The sequence below is a fragment of the Arachis hypogaea genome, chromosome 9 (assembly GCF_003086295.3).
Source record: "Arachis hypogaea cultivar Tifrunner chromosome 9, arahy.Tifrunner.gnm2.J5K5, whole genome shotgun sequence".
Taxonomy (NCBI): domain Eukaryota; kingdom Viridiplantae; phylum Streptophyta; class Magnoliopsida; order Fabales; family Fabaceae; genus Arachis; species Arachis hypogaea.
In genome coordinates, this window is record NC_092044.1 from 115,233,360 (window position 1) to 115,253,302 (window position 19,943).

At 34.0% G+C, this 19,943-nt stretch overlaps 1 long non-coding RNA gene across 1 annotated transcript; it reads right to left on the reverse strand.

Moving 5' to 3' along the window:
- Nucleotides 1-6,514: 6,514 nt before the first annotated feature.
- Nucleotides 6,515-15,803, reverse strand: LOC112712274 (uncharacterized). The gene is made up of 4 exons (XR_003157741.2): nucleotides 15,479-15,803; nucleotides 12,862-13,072; nucleotides 12,516-12,566; nucleotides 6,515-6,766 (listed from the first exon to the last, which is right to left on the reverse strand). It is a non-coding gene; the product is annotated as an uncharacterized lncRNA (long non-coding RNA).
- Nucleotides 15,804-19,943: the final 4,140 nt, after the last annotated feature.

Below are 19,943 nucleotides of genomic sequence, written 5' to 3' on the forward strand. Positions count from 1 at the left end.
CTCAAAGAACTCGAAAGGACTTCCGAGGAGGTAGCAACTTCTCAGGGAGGAGATTCCATCAAGCATTGCCCAGCAGTTTTCAGCTCGGAATCAGTAGAAGCACAAAGAGGAGAGATGATCTTTCAGTCAATTACGACCTTATCAGGGTAAAGAGGTGGCAAATCCAAGTCGGGAGCAAGAACCCGAAGTTATTGTTTAAGCATCTCAAACACCTCTTCGATACCTTCAGCAACAGACTCCTTCAAGTCCATATAAGCCTCTCTAAGCCACTCCATTTGCTCCTTTAAATTCAGGTTGTCCCAAAAAATTCTCGCATAACTTTGTTCAACCTTTTGTAACAACCCCTCAGCCATAGCACGAGAAGCAAGAGATTGTCTCTATGCCTCCCGAGCTTTCTGGAGCTTGGCCTTGAGGGTTGCCTTTTCCTCCTCCAGCTCCTTTTCTACCCCCTGAATAGTGGCCACCTCGGCCTGAAGGGACTCCAGAGAACGTTGAGTGGCATTCAGAGGAGTCCTATTTAGCTCTTTCAGGAGGGAAGTGCAAACCACAGTAGTCCTTATCCCTCCCCAGATCAAAACCAAGAGATGATTTCTGATTGAAGCATCATCCATAGAAATAGAACTGTGGGGCAGAATGTGCTTCTCACAGAATTTCACTCCGTCAAATCCAGCGTCGCTAATATTGGAAAAACCAGGCTCCAAGGTTTTTCTCTTCTTGGAACTTGGCTCCGAGAAGGGAGGGATAGGTGGGGTAGCAAATAAAAAAGGAAGAGGAGGAGGAGGAGGAGGAGGAGGTCCCCGAATCCGACTTCTGAGGAGAAGGTGTCGCCGACGTTCCGCCCTCCTGCGATTGAGCAGCACGGGCGCGAGCGTTCCTTTTTGCTTCCTGGACCTTAAGGTACACCTTAGATCCACTCTTCATTTTTTCTGGAAAAGAAACTTGAGGGCGTTAGCAAACAGGTCGAAAAAACAGATAGGTCAAAAAAGCAAAAAAAAATCTACAAATAAAAAGTAAACGACTACCTAGCTTGGTACGAATATAACTCGGAGTTTCGAGAATAAACGTTTTTGTGTCGAGATTTGAAACCCGCCCCCAAGCCTCTCAGAGAAATTCGACCACAGCCTCTTCGACTTTGTCCAAATCCACTAAATTTTATTTTTCAACAAAGGTTGCCTCTATCCAATATAGTGGAAAGTGAGGCTCATTATTCTCACTTAGAAAAAGGGATGGTGACCCTCTACGGCTCAGACTTTGAAGAAGAAATTCTTGAAATCATGGAAGAATTCATCAAAAATGGAAAAGACTTTTCGACCTTGAATGGCTCAAAAGGAATCCCATTGCTATTTGTTTTTATTAGAAGTGGTGCTAAAGGGTTTGGTAAGATGAAATAGAAAGAAGAATATCTTAAATTGGAAAACCAAGCTCACGACTGACAAGCTGGTAGATTTTCATGAAACCCTAAGAATTTATTGGGAAGGAGCAACTCCGCAGTAAGACAGGACTTTTGTTTTAAAATCAGAAAAAGGAAAAGTCACCCCAAGCCGGGTGAAAAAACAATCATACATGAAAATGAAGTGAGGTTCAGAATCTATAACTCGACCAAAATAGACTCGATCCTCAGAATCAAGGGCAACCAATTCGTAATTCACCTCATCCTCCTCAGAACTGCAGAGCCTGTGGTGCTTTCAAAACTCATCCACAAAAACACTATCTACTAAAGGAATTTCGCAAAGAACTAAGGTATCTACCCATCTCAACAAGTCCTTAGGAACCCTCGAAGATATTTTGGAAACAAATGACCGAGACATATAGGATGGTATACTTACATTGCACAAAAAAGGGAATCATTACAAACAAGTTCGAAACAGGGGCAGTTTTCTTTTAAAGAGCAACCCACAGCCACAAAGAAATAAACTTTTAAAGAAAAAGCGAAACACAACAGGTCTTGAAGGCTCCTAACGAGTACAACAACAAGATGACAATAGAGACATATAAAACCACATAAAATCCCTTGACAGTCACCTAGTTCATCAGGTAGAAATTACAGAAACAGTAAAGAACGTCGTAAATCCAGAAAAAAGTTAAAACAATAAGGAATTAACCTTTCTTTGGAGAAGAACGAAGAGAAGGAAGTCTCAACAAAGGAAGAGCAAGCATTTTGAAGCACCAAACACTGGAAGACGAAGGAAGCAAGAAAGAAAGTTCACAGGGGAAGACGAAAAAGAAGAGAAAAAAGGGAAAAGTATTTATAAGGCACTAGGGGCAAAACCGTAAAAAGTCCCATTCATTTAAAGGGTGTGTCGTTACCAACATAACTGCCCCCACGTGTTAATGCGAAAAGCTAAAGGACGCGACAGTTGGCAACCTGAAATCACGTCACTTTTATTCAAAATCACATTGGTTTTTCGACTTGACAAAAGATACCGACCTAAATATCTCCGACTTCACTCATACTTGAATCCGACTCAAAGTAAAGAGATCGAACTCAAGTAGGGGCACTGTTCATACCCTGACCCAAAACATAAGCCAGTCCCAATAAAGCTGAAAAAGCCCTACTGAGAGAGTTGCCTCTACCATATATCCGACCTCTTTAAGGAGATCGGAATCGACAAAAACGGCAGCTTATACTTACCCACGTAAGTAACTGCCTCCCTAAATCTCTCACCCACTTCTAGAAGGGAGATCTCAACAGCCCTAAGATAAAGGGACGGTTATCTACCATCAGAAGTGGAACTACTCCAACGGTGGTTATTGGTTCATCACCTATAAATACCCTGACACACTCAAGTACCTTTAAGTTCCAATACATCAAAAACCTGCTTAACCCCTTGCCGACTTAGGCATTGGAGTGTCTTGCAGGTACCACCCCCTACCTTTTCAGACACGCAACTCAGACGGCGGCTCTCTGACGCAGGACAAGTCAGAGACCACTCCCTCAAGCATTTGGGCCTCACCTCCAAGCCCAAACATCATCTGGTTTCAGGTAACCCTCGGAACAGAATACAATTGTTAAATTGAATTGAATGTACGCAAATGTTCTGAATTGAATTGATAATATCTAAATTGTAGACATAAGTGTTTTAAATTTGATTTTATATAGTGGATAATGTTCCGTTCATTTAGTACTATACTGTTGATTCACCTTAATAACGTCTTCAGTTCATTATGCAAAAAGCTGTTTTGAATTTGATTTTATTCAATGGATAATGTTTCGTTCATTTAGTACTATACACTTGTTTCACCTTAATAACATGTTTGATTCATTCTGCAGAAAGCTGTTTTGAATTTGATTTTATTTAATGGATAATATTCCATTCATTTAGTACTATATAATTGTTTTACCTTAATAATATGTTCGGTTCATTCTGCAGATCAGGTGTGTTGTGGATGAACAATTTGTTCTAAAATAGTTTTATTGTTAAAATAAAATAAAATAAAATAGTAAAAATCTGAAAAATGTTGTTTTATTGGTAATACAATAATAAGGCATTAAGTAGTAAGTACAGTGAAAGCTGAATATAAACTAATTACAACAGAGATAAAATTACAAAGTAGAGACACAAAACAAACGTATGCATGTTAAAGCCACTAAAAATTGAGGTCTTTTTTTATCCTGCTTATACATCGGGATTTGATTGTATCTTGAGTAGGCGTCCATAAAGGACAAGTATCTGTAGCCTGAAGTGGAGTCGACCAGAGCATCGATGCTAGGGAGTGGATAAGGGTCCTGAGAGCAAGCTTTATTGAGATCAGTGTAATCGACTCACATTCTCCATTTTCTTTTTTTTTTTACCAACACATTGGCCAGCCAAAGCAGATACTTGACCTCCCTTATGAATCCTACTTCTAGCAGCACTTGTTCTTCGACGACTTGTATTCGCTCTGGTCCAATTTTTCTACGTTTTTGCTGAACATGTCGGGAGCATGGGTACATAGCAAGCCTATGGCACATCAAGTCGGGATCTGTAGCGAGCATGTCAAAGGCTTTCCAGGCAAAGTGATAAGAGTTTTTTTTCCTTAATAATTCAACGAGCTGTTTCTTCAGCCTTTCTTTCAGGTTCTCCCTTATACTCGTTGTTTTGTCGGGATGGTCTCCGATTTGTATCTCCTCTGTTTTGCCTTCTGGTTAGGGTCGTAGTTCTTCTCAAACTCGGACTTCGCCTAACTCAATTATATTGACTTCTTTGTCCTCTGAGCTGCTTTTCAAACTGGGGCTCTCATTATAACATTTTCTTGTTAGCATTTGATCTCCTTTTAGCAGTGGAAAACTTCATGCAAAGATGTGGGGTGGAAACGACGGCTGCAAGTCAGTTCAAGGTTGTTCGACCTATTAGGACATTGTATGCTGAATTTTCGTTGACTACAATGAAGTCGATACTTAGTGTCCTCGACCTGGCTCCCTTTTCGAAGGTGGTGTATAATAAGATGTAACCTAGAAGTCGGATTGGGATATCTCCCAATCCAAAGAGGCTATCCGGGTATGCCCTTAGATCCTTTTCCTCTAATCTGAGCTTGTCAAAGGCGGGCTTAAACAGGATATCTGCAGAATTGCCTTAATCTACTAAAGTCTAATGTAGGTTAACATTTGCCAGGATCATAGTTATTATTATTATTGTTGTTGTTGTTGTTGTTGTTGTTATTTTAAATTAGTTAAAGGAAATAAGAATATATAAGGTAAAGTATTTGGCAACGAAAATTTTTTTAAATAACTTTAAATGATTAAATTATCATTATTTAAAATAAATTTTTGAAAAATTTAAAAATAAAAGATAAAAAAAGAGTGTTAGTTATAAGTTAAGAATTTAATTTTGATGCATCTATCGAATAAAATATTTTACAAAATTATTTAATTTTATTTGTTCTTTTTGAATGATCATTTTTACATAGTTAATAAAATAAGAGAAATGATTAAAACTATTAGAATTTATTATTTTTGACAATTATTTTTAGCTGTTTATTCTTTTTTATTTTCAATAATTCAACGACATACTTTTATTTCAATATTTTTAAATATTGATGACTAATTGATAGCCAAAAACAATAAATTTTAAAGGTCTTCTAGCATTTTTCATTAAAAATATAATTATTTAAATGTATGTATAAAATGCTAAAACTAATTTATTAGTGTATTAAAATTAAATTTCTAAACTAAATAAATATTACTTGAAATTTAAACAGCTAGATACAACCATCAATAAGCAAGACATAGGAGCCTTGAAAGTTGATCTTATCTACCAACCCAAAATCAGCACTAATAAAATATGTGTATGCATTTAGATCTTTACCATTTTGTAAATAAAGATTTTTTTTTCTCTTTTTTTCTTTTCCATCAACTGAATGAAAAAAAATAAATAAAACGATCTCCTTAAGTGAATTGAAGTATGCAAACATTGAAGAACATACCAAGATGCAACCACTTTGCAAAAAATTGATGTATCATAATTGCTTCTGGGCCCTCACGGATATGATTTTGTCATTGTTTATTTGTGTTTGGTTTATGATAGTTTTTGCATGTCAACCTCACACGTATACTAATACAAGTGAACCTCAGAATCATGCCCCTTACAACTATATATATAGTGTGAAATTAATGTTACTGTGCATCCATCATGTGAGCCTGTGACACTGCTACCCCCATCCAAAATCCGAAGAAGTTGTGTGCTGTAGTGGTTAACCCGACACACTCTTCATGCTCTTTTGCTCTGTCCCTCTTTATAGAAGATGCATGCTTTCTTGTCAAATGAAGGCTGCAAAACATCATCACTCATACTAGTCACTTGGCATGATAGAACTTCAAATAACTGCTTGTAATATGAGAAATCCTTTATTTGTTGAGCTTATCTAAATTCAAACTAGACTCATTTAATTTATGAGTTCAACCTTAACTCACCATCTCACGAGTTTAGCTTATCGAGCTATTAACGAGTCGAGCTCGAACTGGCTTGACTACTGAACTTTGTTGAATAATTGTGAATAATTATTGTTAGTGCTGTGAACTACTGAACTTTGTTGTTGTTACTTCACTGGGTTGAATAATTATTGAATAATTTTTGTTGTTAAAATTATTAAATTATTGGGTTAGAGTGGTTTACCGTGGGTTCTTGTGAACCTGTGATATTTGTGAACCTGTGATATTGTACTTAGATTGCTGATAATTTTTAGGCTCATAACCGCCAACAATGACTGACCAACATCCCATGAGACCGCGTACCGACGGTCAAGCTCAGGTTGAATTTCCTAACGAAGACCATTACTACCGGCGACACTACCCTCCTCAAATCAAATTGAACGAAGAAAAAAAAAACAAGGTTAATACAACTTTGATCTTTCAAAAGGCGGCATGGAAACACATAAGAACTCTTTGTTTATTTCTTTTTTTAGGATTGGCGAATCAAATATTTTTGTTTCAATTTCACCTTGAATTGGTTAAAATACGCGGATTTTCTTACTTTTTGTGGAGGATTAGATCTAGTAACCGGCGGTTTATGGCAGACTGATATTGCACACCATCATCTAGCTATAAATATTGTTTAAACCTTTTCGGTATAAAACCCGAAAACTAGACAGTTTATGACACTGAAATAGGCTTCCATAGATCATATGAAATGGTGTTTTTTCAAGATTATGTAATTGTAAGTTTCTTTCTCACGAAAGGACAAAGTAAGGAACCGTACATCTCACGAGGCCATCTACTATCATACCAGTAAAATTCGTGACATGGTAATTAATTATAAACTTTTTTTTCCATTCTTATTGTTCTTTTCATCTTTTGTTATTAATTGCATGCATTTTCAGACGGTTTTGGTTCTTGGATGCAGTACAGGCATCCTATCCATTTTTTGTGCTAAGGCAGGGGCAACCGTTCTTTCTCGATATGTTAATTCATATAAATTTTGTAAATTTGTCTGAATATGCAAGTAATCATACGTGTTGGGACTGACTTAGCATCAATCTGCAAGATTTGTGTAACACATCTTTTACGAGACTATACCAATTTCTACAATGTGCCTATGTTTTCTTTTAGCCCTCCCATTTTGTTGATAGGTGTGAGGGCATGAGAATCTATGAAAAATACCATGCATAGTTAGAAAAGAACAGGGACTTAATCTTGAAACCTATGTGGTTCTCCATTTGATTTTTAAATTGCATGAATACCTGTAAAACTTGTGATTTTGTTTGAAGTAAAAAAATTGAAGTAAGTCTATTAAATGCATCCACAAAAGAAACATAATATCAAAAACCATGATAAGATAACATGGGTGCTGGACCCCAAACATCAGGATAAATCATCTCTAAAGGTGCATAAAATTGAAAAGAATAAGATTGAAATAGAAGGGCATGCATCTTTGCCATGCAACAGTATTCACAAACCTTATTGTTCGTTGTATTATTATTAGAAATAGGAAGATTACATTCAGAAATGACATTCTTGATTACATTGGACGAAGCATGACCTGATCTATCAGGCCAAAGAGAAAATAAGGGACAATTAGCATGGAAACTTCTAGGAACAAATTGAGAACTACATTGATTATCTCTAGGAAAATGAACTTGCTGTTCTGAGACAGATTCATTAGAAGTAGATGAAGTAATAGCAATTCTTTGAAATCCATATATGCCATGCTTAGGTATGCCCCGGAGGAGTATCTACTGAGTTTCCTTTGATTTAACACCACAAAGAGTGGGATGAAATTCAAAAAAACAATGAATGATATTTCTTAGAAAACAATGAATGATATTTCAAATGAGATAAGTATGGCCAGTGTGTGCAATGGAAGTACCTGTTCCATTACCTAACAAAATGTGTCAGAACCATTAAATTCAGATGCTGTTAAGAGATTTGATTGATATGGTGAGATGCACCAGTATCTGGAAACTAGGAATTGTTTGAAAATTTTGCGATAGTAGAAAGATAAGCTCTTGGATTGTGGTATGATGCCGGTGGAGGAATTGGTGGGCCTGAGTTTGAACTCGAAGAAGGTGGAGATGCTTGATAATTTTGATTGTAGGATGGAACAGGTCAAGACAGAATGTCCCATTCTGCCACAGACTTGACATTGAACTCTTGTTCTGCCAGAAAAACCTCTATATAGGCTAGCTTATGTACATCCAAAATGTTTGGTCATTCTACTAAAAATTGTCCTGTTCGGGTCTATTTCGTGCTTGTGTGGTGTACTGATGTGTGAACATTTCTAATTGGTACCAGTGTAACAAAATAACCCTGTGGTTGCATCCTATATACAGTTTCAGTTAGCTTGTCATTTAGGAAGGCATTGTCAAAATCGAATTGCCTTAAAGGTCATCCAAGTGACACTGCTATAGATAAAATCACACAGTACTTGGTCTAACCACTGGGCTATATATTTGTTCATAGCCAACTCGCTCACTTTGGTGAAAACATCTGCCCACAAGTCTTTTTGTATCTCGGAATCTTCCCATATTGATCTCTTTTGATAGAAAAAATCCACTTGTTGCGAATTATGATAGTTACATTTTTAAGTCAGTCCCTTATTTATTCATTCATTTTTTTCAATTTGTTTCTTGTTTGTCTTGCCTAGGTATATGCAGTTGATGCCGGCACCGATATTGCCAGGCAGGTAATCATCCAAAATCACAATCTTATTCTTAAGTTTAGCTTGTGTTTAGTTAATTTCCTATCACAAAAAATGCTAAGAACCAACTCTTTTTAAAGCTTAAACTATCACATAAGTGTAGCTTGTGTTCTTGGTTTCCACCTACTTTTACCGTTCCACAAGCAGGTGACAAATATTGTTGCAACAGATGATCTTTCAGATGTTATCGTTGTACTGAATGGGCGATTTGAGGTAGGTTACTGTGAACAATAAGTTTTAAACTTCGAAAGAGTTTTTGTACTTTTCTACTTTAAATTATGATGGTCTAGACTTGCATCTAGCATGTAGCATGACCAAACATTTTGGATGTGCGGTCTGAATTTGATTTCACTTTTTTTTGTTTGAATTGGATAACTAAATCAAATTGTTACTGGCTAAATCTTAATTTAAACAATTAAAAAGACCTTTTGGTTGCGAAAATCATTTTGGTTTCTTCAACTCCTTAAAGTATATAAAAATTTTATTGAATTTTACTTGCTTTATGTTGATGAGCAGAATGTTCAAATAGAAGAGAAGGTGGATGTGATGGTTTCTGACTAGATAGGCCAGATGCTTGTTGACAAGGTATTTAATATGTATTCTTTTAGTTGAATGTTGAACACAGTATTGTAAAATCATATATAAAAAGTTTTGAGATGTAGTTCTTTATTTACTAAAATTCAAGTAAAATGAAACTCTCTTCTTTAGGACATGTTTCATATTTCATCATTGCCGATATAGCTGGCTCAAGTGCAGTAGTAATTTTTTTTTGCAAATATATAAATATCTACTCAAATTTTCTCATGAAAAGTTATTTTGTTAGACTTACAAACTTCAATTTTATCTTTAATTTTTACTCAATTTTATTTTGTAAACTGGTATTTATGAATAATGATAAATTATAAGAGAATAAAACTGCTTGAATGCAATTAGAAACTCAACAAGATAATACTACTTTCTTGATCTACGCATGTCGTTGTACGTGGCTCCTTTCACCAATCCTGAACGATACCGTGAAAGAGTTGATTGTTGGCTAAATATTTCCGAAGTTGATTGTTGGCTAAAAGTTTAGTTAACTCCGGAAACATTTAGCCAACAATCAACTCTTTCACTGTATCGTTCAGGATTGGTGAAAGGAGGCAGGTACAACTACATGCATAGATCAAGAAATCAGTATTATCTTGCTGAGTTTCTAATTGCATTCAAGCAGTTTTATTCCCTTATGATTTATCATTATTCATAAATACAGTTTACAAAATAAAATTGAAGTTTGTAAGCCTAACAAAATAACTTTTCATGAGAAAATTTGAGTAGATATTTATATATTTGCAAAAAAAATTTACTGCTGCACTTGAAAGAAGGATTAGACCTATGGATCCAAGCCAGCTATCTTTGGCAGTGATGAAATATGAAAACATGTCCTAAAGAAGAGAGTTTCGTTTTACTTAAATTTTAATAAACAAAAAACTACATTTTACATTTTAAAACTTTTTATGATTTTATAATACTGTGTTCAACATTCAACTAAAAGAATACAAACTAAGTACCTTGTCAATAAGCATCTGGCCCGTCCAGTCAGAAACCATCACATCCACCTTCTTTTATTTGAACATCCTACTCATCAACATAAAGTAAGTAAAATTCAATAAAAAATTTATATACTTTAAGGAGTTGAAGAAACTAAAATGATTTTTGCAACCAAAAAGTCTTCTTAATTGTTTAAATTAAAATTTAGCCGGTAACAATTTGATTTAGTTATCCAATTCAAAAAATAAAAGTGAAATCAAATTCAGACCGCACATCCAAAATGTTTGGTCATTCTACTTACTAGATGCAAGTATAGACCATCAAAATTTAAAGTAGAAAAGTACAAAAATTCTTTCGAAGTTTAAAACTTATTATTCATAGTAACTATCTCAAATCGCCCCCATTCAGTACAATGATAACATCTGAAAGATCATTTACGGCAACAATATTTGTCACTTGCTTGTAGAAGGGTAAAAGTAAGTGGAAGCCAAGAAGCAAGCTACACTTATGTGATAGTTTAAGCTTTAAACAGAGTTGGTTCTTAGCAATTTTTTGTAACAGGAAATTAACTAGAAACAAGCTAAACTTAAGAATAAGATTGTGATTTTGGATGATTACCTGTCCGGTGCCGGCATCAACTCATATACCTAGGCAAGACAAACAAGAAACAAATTGAAAAAATGAATGACAAGGAATTGACTTAAAAATGTAACTATCATAATTCGCACCAAGTGGATTTTTGCTATCAAAAGAGATCAATATGGGAAGATTCTGAGGGCAGAGGTTTTCAACAAACTGAGGGACTTGGCTATGAACAAATATATAGCCCAGTGGTTAGACCAAGTACTGTGTGTGATTTTATCTATAGCAGTGTCATTTGGATGACCCTTTAAGGCAATTCGATTTTGACAATGCCTTCCTAAATAGCAAGCTACTGTTACACTGGTATCAATTAGAAATGTTCACACATCAGTACACCACACAGAAGCACGAAATAGACCCGAACAAGACACAATTTTTAGTAGAATGACCAAACATTTTGGATGCCACACAGAAGCACGAAATAGACCCGAATAAGGCACAATTTTTAGTAGAATGACCAAACATTTTGAATGCCTATGTAGAGACTGCTGCAAAATTTTCAAATAATTCCTGGTTTCCAGATATGGGTGCATCTCACCATATCACCTTTAATGGTTCTGACCACATTTTGTTAGGTAATGGAACAGGTACTCTCATTGCACACACTGGCCACACTTATCTCATTTCTTTATATACAAATCGATAATTTTTTTCTAAGAAATATCATTCATGCCCCTGATATGTCACAGTGTTAAAAAATTTGCAGAAGATATCCACTGTTTCTTTGAATTTCATTCCACTTTTTGTGGTGTTAAATCACAGGAAATGGGCATACCTAAACATGACATATATGAATTTCAAAGAATTGCTATTACTTCATCTACTTCTAATGAATCTATCTCAAACCAGCAAGTTCATTTTCCTAGAGATAATCAATGTAGTTCTCAATTTGTTCCTAGAAGTTTCAGTGCTAATTGTCCCTCATTTTCTCTTTGGCATGATAGATTAGGTCATGCTTCATCTAATGTAATCAAGAATGTCATTTCTAGATGTAATCTTCCTATTTCTAATAATAATACAAAGAACAATAAGGTTTGTGAATACTGTTGCATGGCAAAGATGCATGCTCTTCCATTTCAATATGATTCTTTTCAATTTCATGCACCTTTAGAGATGATTTATAATGATGTTTGGGGTCCAGCACCCATGTTATCTTATCATGGTTTTCGATATTATATTTTTTTTGCGGATGCATTTACTAGATTTACTTCAATCTTTTTACTTCAAACAAAATCACAAATTTTACAGGCATTCATGCAATTTAAAAATCAAATGGAGAATCACACAGGTCTCAAGATTAGGTCCCTACAATCTTATCATGGCAGGGAATATTTGTCATCTTCATTTTCTTTTTCTTTTTTTTTTAACTATGCGTGGTATTGTTTATAGATTCTCATGCTCTCATACCCATCAACAAAAGGGAGGGCGGAGAGAAAACATAGCACATGCTAGAGATCGGTATGACCTCATAAAAGATGTGTTACACAAATCTTGCAGATTGATGCTAAGTCAGTCCCAACACCTATGATTACTTGCATATTCAAACTAATTTACAAAAATTTATATGAATTAACATATAGAGAAAGAACTTACTTTTGTTGCCCCAGCCTCAGCACAAAAAAGATAGGATGCCTGTACCGCATCCAAGAACCAGAACCGTCTGAAAATGGATGCAATTAGTAACAAAAGATCAAAAGAACAATAAGAATGAAAAAAAAGGTTGTAATTAATTACCTTGTCACGAATTTTACTGGCCTCGTGATATGTACGGTTCCTTACTTTGTCCTTTCATGAGAAAGAAAAAATAAAAAAACTTACAATTGCATAATCTTGAGAAAACACAATTTCATATGATCTATCGGAAGCCTATTTCAGTATCACAGACGGTTTAGTTTTCGGTTTTTACACCGAGAAGATATAAACAATACTTATAGCTAGATGATGGTGCACAATATCAGTCAACCATAACTAGATCTAATTCTCCACGAAAAGTAAGAAAATCCGGTATTTTGACCAATTCAAGGTGTAATTGGAACAAAAATATTATTTGAATCGCTGAAAATAAGCACAGAGTTCTTACGTGTTTCCTTTCGAGACCCCGAAATTGGACAAATTCAAAGATGAAGGTTGCTGTTTTTTTTTTTCTTCATACAATTCGACTTGAGAAGGGTAGCGTCGCCGCCTGTAGTAATGGTCTTAGTAATGGTCTTCGTTAGGAACTTCAACCTGAGCTTGACCATCGGTACGCAGTCCCTTGGGACGTTGGTCAGACATTGTTGGCGGTTATGGGCCTAAAAATTATCGGCAATCCAATAACAATAAATCCAATTACAATATCACAGATTCACAAGAACCCACGGCAAACCACTCAAACCCAATAATTGAATAATCTTAACAGCAAAAATTATTTAATAATTATTCAACCCAATAAAGTAACAACAACAAAGTTCAGCAGTTCACAGCGCTAACAATAATTATTCACAATTATTCAACAAAAAACAAAGTTCAGTAGTTCATAGTTTAACTAACAATAATTAATCACAATTATTCAACAAAGTTTACCGTTCAGTTCAGTAACTTCAGTTCACAGTTCACAGAAAAATAAAAAATTACAGATCACAGTTCACAACTATTCAACAAATAACAAAGTTCATTAGTTCACATCTTTACTAAGAATAATTAATCACAATTATTCAACAAAGTTCACAGTTCACAACTATTCAACAAACAACAAAGTTCAGTAGGTCACAGCTTAACTAATAATAATTAATCACAATTATTCAACAAAGTTCACAGTCCAGTTCATTAACTTCAGTTCACGGTTCACAGAAAAATAAAAAAAAATTGCAGATCACACTTCACACTTCACAGTTCACAATTATTCAACAAACAACAAAGTTCAGTAGTTCATAGCTTATCTAACAATAATTAATCATAATTATTCAACAAAGTTAGTTCAATAACTTCAGTTCACAGAAAAATAAAAAATCACAGTTCACACTTCACAGTTCACAGAATCAAGGTTCGGAGAACCGGACCGGTCATCGAATCGCTCGTCACTGGTTCACTGATTTATTGGTTCAACCGGTCCAACCGTGGTTCAATCGAAAAAACCGTTTTAAAATAAAATAATAAATAAATTATAAATAAACATCCTAAAATATAATTATAATCTAATATAAATATTAAAATATCTTCCAAATTTAAAACGCTACATGAAATGTCATCCACTAAAACTACATGATCTTATCAAAATACAAACTCAAAAGTTAAATAGTAAAAAGAAATATCTAAATATTAAATGCCAACATGAAAATTTGTCATCAATCATCAAAATTAGCAAAAACTTGTTAAGTACTCAACATTAGAAGCCACTAGTTTCAACTTCAACAGAATACAAGTTCATGAACAATTAGGGTAACTCCTAGTCTGGGGCTGCAGGGCACATTCTTCACTTTAGTAAACGGTTTATCAATGATGACTTTCCAACATTAGGGTATCCAACTATTCCAGCTCGAACCTTTACATAGTGACATGAATAATTCACTTCAACTTAGTTATATTCATTTGAAACAAGTCCTAAAGAGTGAGAACTAGTGTAAAACTTAAAAAGAAAAATAAATTTATTTTTGTAAAATGAAAAACACAAGAAATAGCATAAAGATTATACACAGCAATCAGATAGATTATTTTGGTTATGCAATTTATTGATCCAAACTTTCACTCAATGTGTTTCACTATATTTATATCATTTAGGAGTTATAAGAATGCTGCAACAGAGAAAGCAGTACAAAGTTACTACCCATACGGTTTAAATTATGTTTTCTATGTATAGATATTAGATAAGGAAATGAATTCTTTTGAGCAATAAGAGAAATTCTTTTGTCAAATAATTATTAAAGGAATAACCCAACTAAAATTGACACTTAATTGTTACATAACCCACTGGACGAGGAAGCAGTCCTTTAGCTTTGCGTTTAATATTTACATCGGCTGCTAATTCCTTTACTAGCCGGCCTACCTACATTGTACCCTTTGCAATACATACAACACAGAATTAAGTATGTGGCATCTGAAACTTCCTAACATGAGGTCAAGAGCTAGAAATAAATTAATTTATAGCAGCAGCAGCGTAACAAATCCATTTTAAGCAATAATTTCAACAATAACAGTTACCTATCCTATAGTCAAGTGCAAAACCTATTCACAAGAGGAGAACCTGTTCGATTCATATCAATTTATATTTTTTTCTTATTCATTAGAACAAAGATACTTAGTAATGCGATGCAGCAAGTTGAATTATCCATGAAAACAATATGTCACTCACTTTCTGCTTCACATACACTATGGTTTTTTAAATACTTTTTAGTGATACAGGTGCCAAAAACAGCAATCTGCTCTTAAATAATACCAAAGCCAATTCTTAATTGAATCCTAAATCCTAAATAAAAAATAATATTGCGGATTCACAATTCTTGGCACCGTTTCTGCAGGTAATATAACTGCCATGGTGTTTAATCACATCAGTAAAAACCAATAATCAGTAAAGAACCTGGGCTAATCACAAAACTTTCATTAATCAATAAAATCGCAACACACAAAATCAGAGCTAATCACAAAAACAGAGCATAAAAAAGTAGTAAAAAACGAAGAACAACTGAACAAATGAAGAACAAGCGAGCAAGACGGTCACTGACCTTCGAAGACGACGCCGACAGACCCTTCATTGATGGACGACACCGACCAGACGACGGCAAGAAGATGAAGCCGATGGCAAGAAGATGCAAAGAGTAGGGGATGGGGCGAGCTCGCGGAAGAAGAGAGCAGGGGAGTTGGAGACTTGGGTGCAGTGGCTACACGGACGAACGGTGGCCGAGCTCGACGGACGGACGCGGCAGTGGCTCGACGGAGAGGCGGCAGTGGGTCGAAAAGAGTAGCTAGGGTTGGATAAGGGAGAGTGAATGATTCGGGCAAGCAGAACATGGGCTCATTGGGCTGAGAGAGTGAGAAGTAAAGTGGTTCAGTTCAGTAATGACTAATGAGTAGGCCAAAGTTTGCAAACGACGCCGTTTCCTTCAAACCGGCCGGTTCCCGGTTCAGTCCAACCGACCGGTTCTCGGTCAGTTCGCGATTTTTCACCGGTTTTTGTTTTAGCGATTTTGCATGCCTGACCGGACTGTTAAAGTTGCCGGTTCGACCGGCCGATCCGATCCGATTTTCAGAACATTGCACAGAATTGAAAAATTATTCAATTATAGTTAAAAAAAAAATTACCTAGAAGCTAGAAGAAACCTTCAACAAAGCAATTAAGAGGGAGACAGAGACACCGAGACAAGGATCACCTTCGAACGGGACAGTGACTGCAGTGGAACAGAGCTAACGCTAGCGGCGGCGTGGCTGCGCAACGGAGGCTTCCACGTTCGCACAATAGCTGCGCGATGGAAGGGAAGAAAGGTTGCGATGGCTACTAGGAGGGGAAGTGAGGGCGGTGGCTGGACGGAGGTGAGGGCGGTGGCTGGACGGAGGTGAGGGACGACCAGGAGCTCAATGAGAGGAGCCTTGGACTGAGTGTGAGAGAGGCGTTTTGGATCTGGATTCTGGGCGATGGAGTCTGGTTAGGGCAGAGTGAGTGACTTAGTGTGCCCTGCGCAGCAGCTTGATGAAACGACGACGTTTGGTTCCTTATTCGAAAAATCGGCCGAGTCACGGTCGGTTCAACCGACCGATTCTCGACCGGTTCAACAATTCAATTGCGATTTTTTAAATTAGCGGTTTTAACATTTGCTCGATTCGTCTTTTGCAGTGATTCGCAGTTCAACCGGTTTAATTTAAAAACATTTTAAAACATTGATAGTATGTCTCGTGTGATTATTTTCTTTGTATTTTTTTATTATTTTATATATATTTATAACACATCTAAAATAATAATAAGACAATACACAAAATACTTTTTATACATATTTAAAATTCGTTTAATTCTTTATTTATATTTTTTTACATAAATAAATTTTTAACACATCCAAAATAATAAGATAACATATAAAATATTTTTAATACATATCCAAAATTTATCAAGTATATTTTCTTAACATAAATATTGGTTTTAAACACAAATAATAACAAACGAATTTGATTCTCTTTTGCTGCTTTGGTTTTGGGAACAACTGAATATATAATATAGCACTTCTTCTATAGTAAACTCCTGGAATGAAGTTTTTGAATACGCTTTTGAGCCACACAAAATTAATAAAATATAAAAATTTTCATGTACTCAAAGAAAAAGAAGACGTTGTTTGTCATAAAGCAAATGTGATCGTCACTACTGTTAGGCTAATGTTCAATTGTGTTGTTGTATATATTAATGAACACATCTAAAATTATAAAATTGTATACTAAATAATTTCTTAACATATCCAAAATTCATCCAAAAATAATTGTGTTTTTATTCTTGTTAATTAGAATAAAAAAAATTATATATACCAATCTTAAAACTGAAAAAATTGATTTTGATAGTATTATTTTAATTTAAATTTGATTAGAGTTTAATTTGATTTGCTATTATACCAAATTATATATACCAATCTTACATTTAGTTGTTTATGACTCTAGACTCTAGTTGATAGTTGATTTTCCAAACACATACTTCTTAAAAAATACATCCTAGAATATAGAAATCCACCAGCTCAAGACCATAATGTATATATTTTTTTTTTCAACCTAGAGTTGAAAGTTAGAAGATTTATTCAACAAACACAATTTTTTCAAAAGGGTTTTAGCCAAGAAGTTAAAACAAAAAACAATTACACAGAACAAACTAATTACGAAGATAGTTTCAGAAAAAAAAATTACGTATTTATTTTAATTTTTTTTTCTTTCTTGATATTTTTCTATTATAGAAGCACATACAAATGCACCAAAGTATTAGAAGTTAGAAAGCATAATGTTTTAATAGACATTTTTATCCATAACTATATCTCATTTGTGAATTGAAAAAGAAGAGAAAAAAAAAACAGATAAAATAAAAGAAAGTTAGATGATATATTCAACCAGGCTAAAAACAAAGCTTTCCTCCTTCTTGTATGCACATTTGTAATTTGTAAATATTAAGCTACTAGTTATATAGAATGCACCTCAATATAATTTTTATAGGCAAAATACTTAACATTGTAAAATGATCATTCACTCTAAGAATGGTGGGAATAAACTAAATCTGCCAAACTTAATTGGCTTGTACTTTAAACATAGGAAATGATCAGAATTTACATAATGATAATATACACAAGGATATGACCATAATAATAAACGGAGAAATAGCATTTCAATATTATTGGAATTATTTTTATCTTCAAAATCAGAATTTAAAATACAGTAGTAGATGTCAAATGACACAAGTACTTACATGTTCTCCATTCCAATGCACATTTTAATGCTTCATTTTAGTAGCTCTCAATCTCTTCATAATTCAGACTGACTAATTCAAATAAAATATTGAAATTAGGCTTGTAAAAAAAATAGTATCATATCAGCTAAACCATAATAAGCACTAAAAGCACATGACGACCTAAAATTATAAATTAGAAATAAAAAAATTATTTTATTTAATGAGTGTCAAATAGTTGCATGTTTTAATCATCAGTAAAGAATATATTAAAGTAAAATTTTTTAATGAAATGTTTGAGTAATAAAATATCAATTGTTAGACTAGATGTGAAATTTAAGAACTTAATACAATTTTTAAAGCAGAACTAGTAAGCTTGACAATCCAACTAAATTCACAAGCATGATAGATTTTTTTTTAAAGTAACAACATTATAAACATATGTCTCAATTAACTTGGATGCATTAGAAAATATGTTTCCCAAAAAGGAGACATGAGCTGTGGTTAAAAAGATTCCTAATGAATATCTTTTTATTCTGAAGCACCACCAATGACATTGACTAGCTACCAAGCATTGAATTGTAGTTTCAACATTTCAGCTATAGAGAACAGTTAATGAACCAAACTTAAACTGCTATTTGCTTCAGCATTTTGTCATCAAGTGTATCTAAATAATTCCTTCCCAAATCAAGTTATTATAACTTCTTTTTCAACAAAAATGGTAAAAGTAATTGAATTTCAGAGAGGTAAAGAGAAATTATACCAATCTGAACAAAAATTAGAAACCACCTCTTCCTCTTCTGATTATGTTTATTTGGTTTTGAAAATTAAAATACTAATCATAATTAATCATATGAATATAATAAAATGAGTACATTTATTTTTGTTAAATTAAATTAAATCGTTAATTTAAATTATATCTATTTAAATTTTTGGATAATCAAACTAGACTAGATAAGTGGATGGATAAGTAGACTTGAAAATAAAATATTTGGTTGACTTAAAACTTAAAAAATTATGAAAATCATAGTACACATATAAATACTATAAACAAAGGCAAAGATTCTGATATTAAATTATCTCTATTTCATAATAGTTTTTAACTAACAAATCTTATAAACCCCAATAAAGTAGGAATGGAGATATATATTTGACTTTTTTATTTGGGTTTGAAAATTAAAATTTGTTTTCCAGTTTAAATTATCCCTACCGTCTTTATATTTTTTATTATGCAAACCAAATATTATCTTTCTATTAATGAGACCAAAAGTATCATCTCTCACCATTTATTTCATAGGTGAGACCAAAAGAAAACATGAGAGAGAAATTATTCAAAGGTGAAAGATCACATTTTATTCTCTAAAGTGAAAATTCAAATTTAGAGGATCCAAATTCAAGATGTTTTTCTCAATTCAGTATATGGTTTGATTGATCTGTCAAGCCATTAAAATAATAGAATTATAATTTCTTTAATAAAATGTAAAAAAATATATATATTTAAGAGCTGTAGAGATTCACAAAATCAGTTTTTGTCCCTCTTACCACATCTTTGATAGGTAAGAAGGAGGAGATGGTTTGTAGGAACTAACCAAACATATATGCATCTAGACTTTTGTTTGGCATGTACTCATAAATCAAAATCTTCTCTTCTCCTTCTATACAACATCCAAAAAGTCTAACAAGATTACCATAACCTCATTCATAAATTCTTCATATCCTTGCCCAGATGATCTTGAAAGCCTTTTCACTGCTATTTCCTGTCCATCTTCCAATGTTCCCTAAAG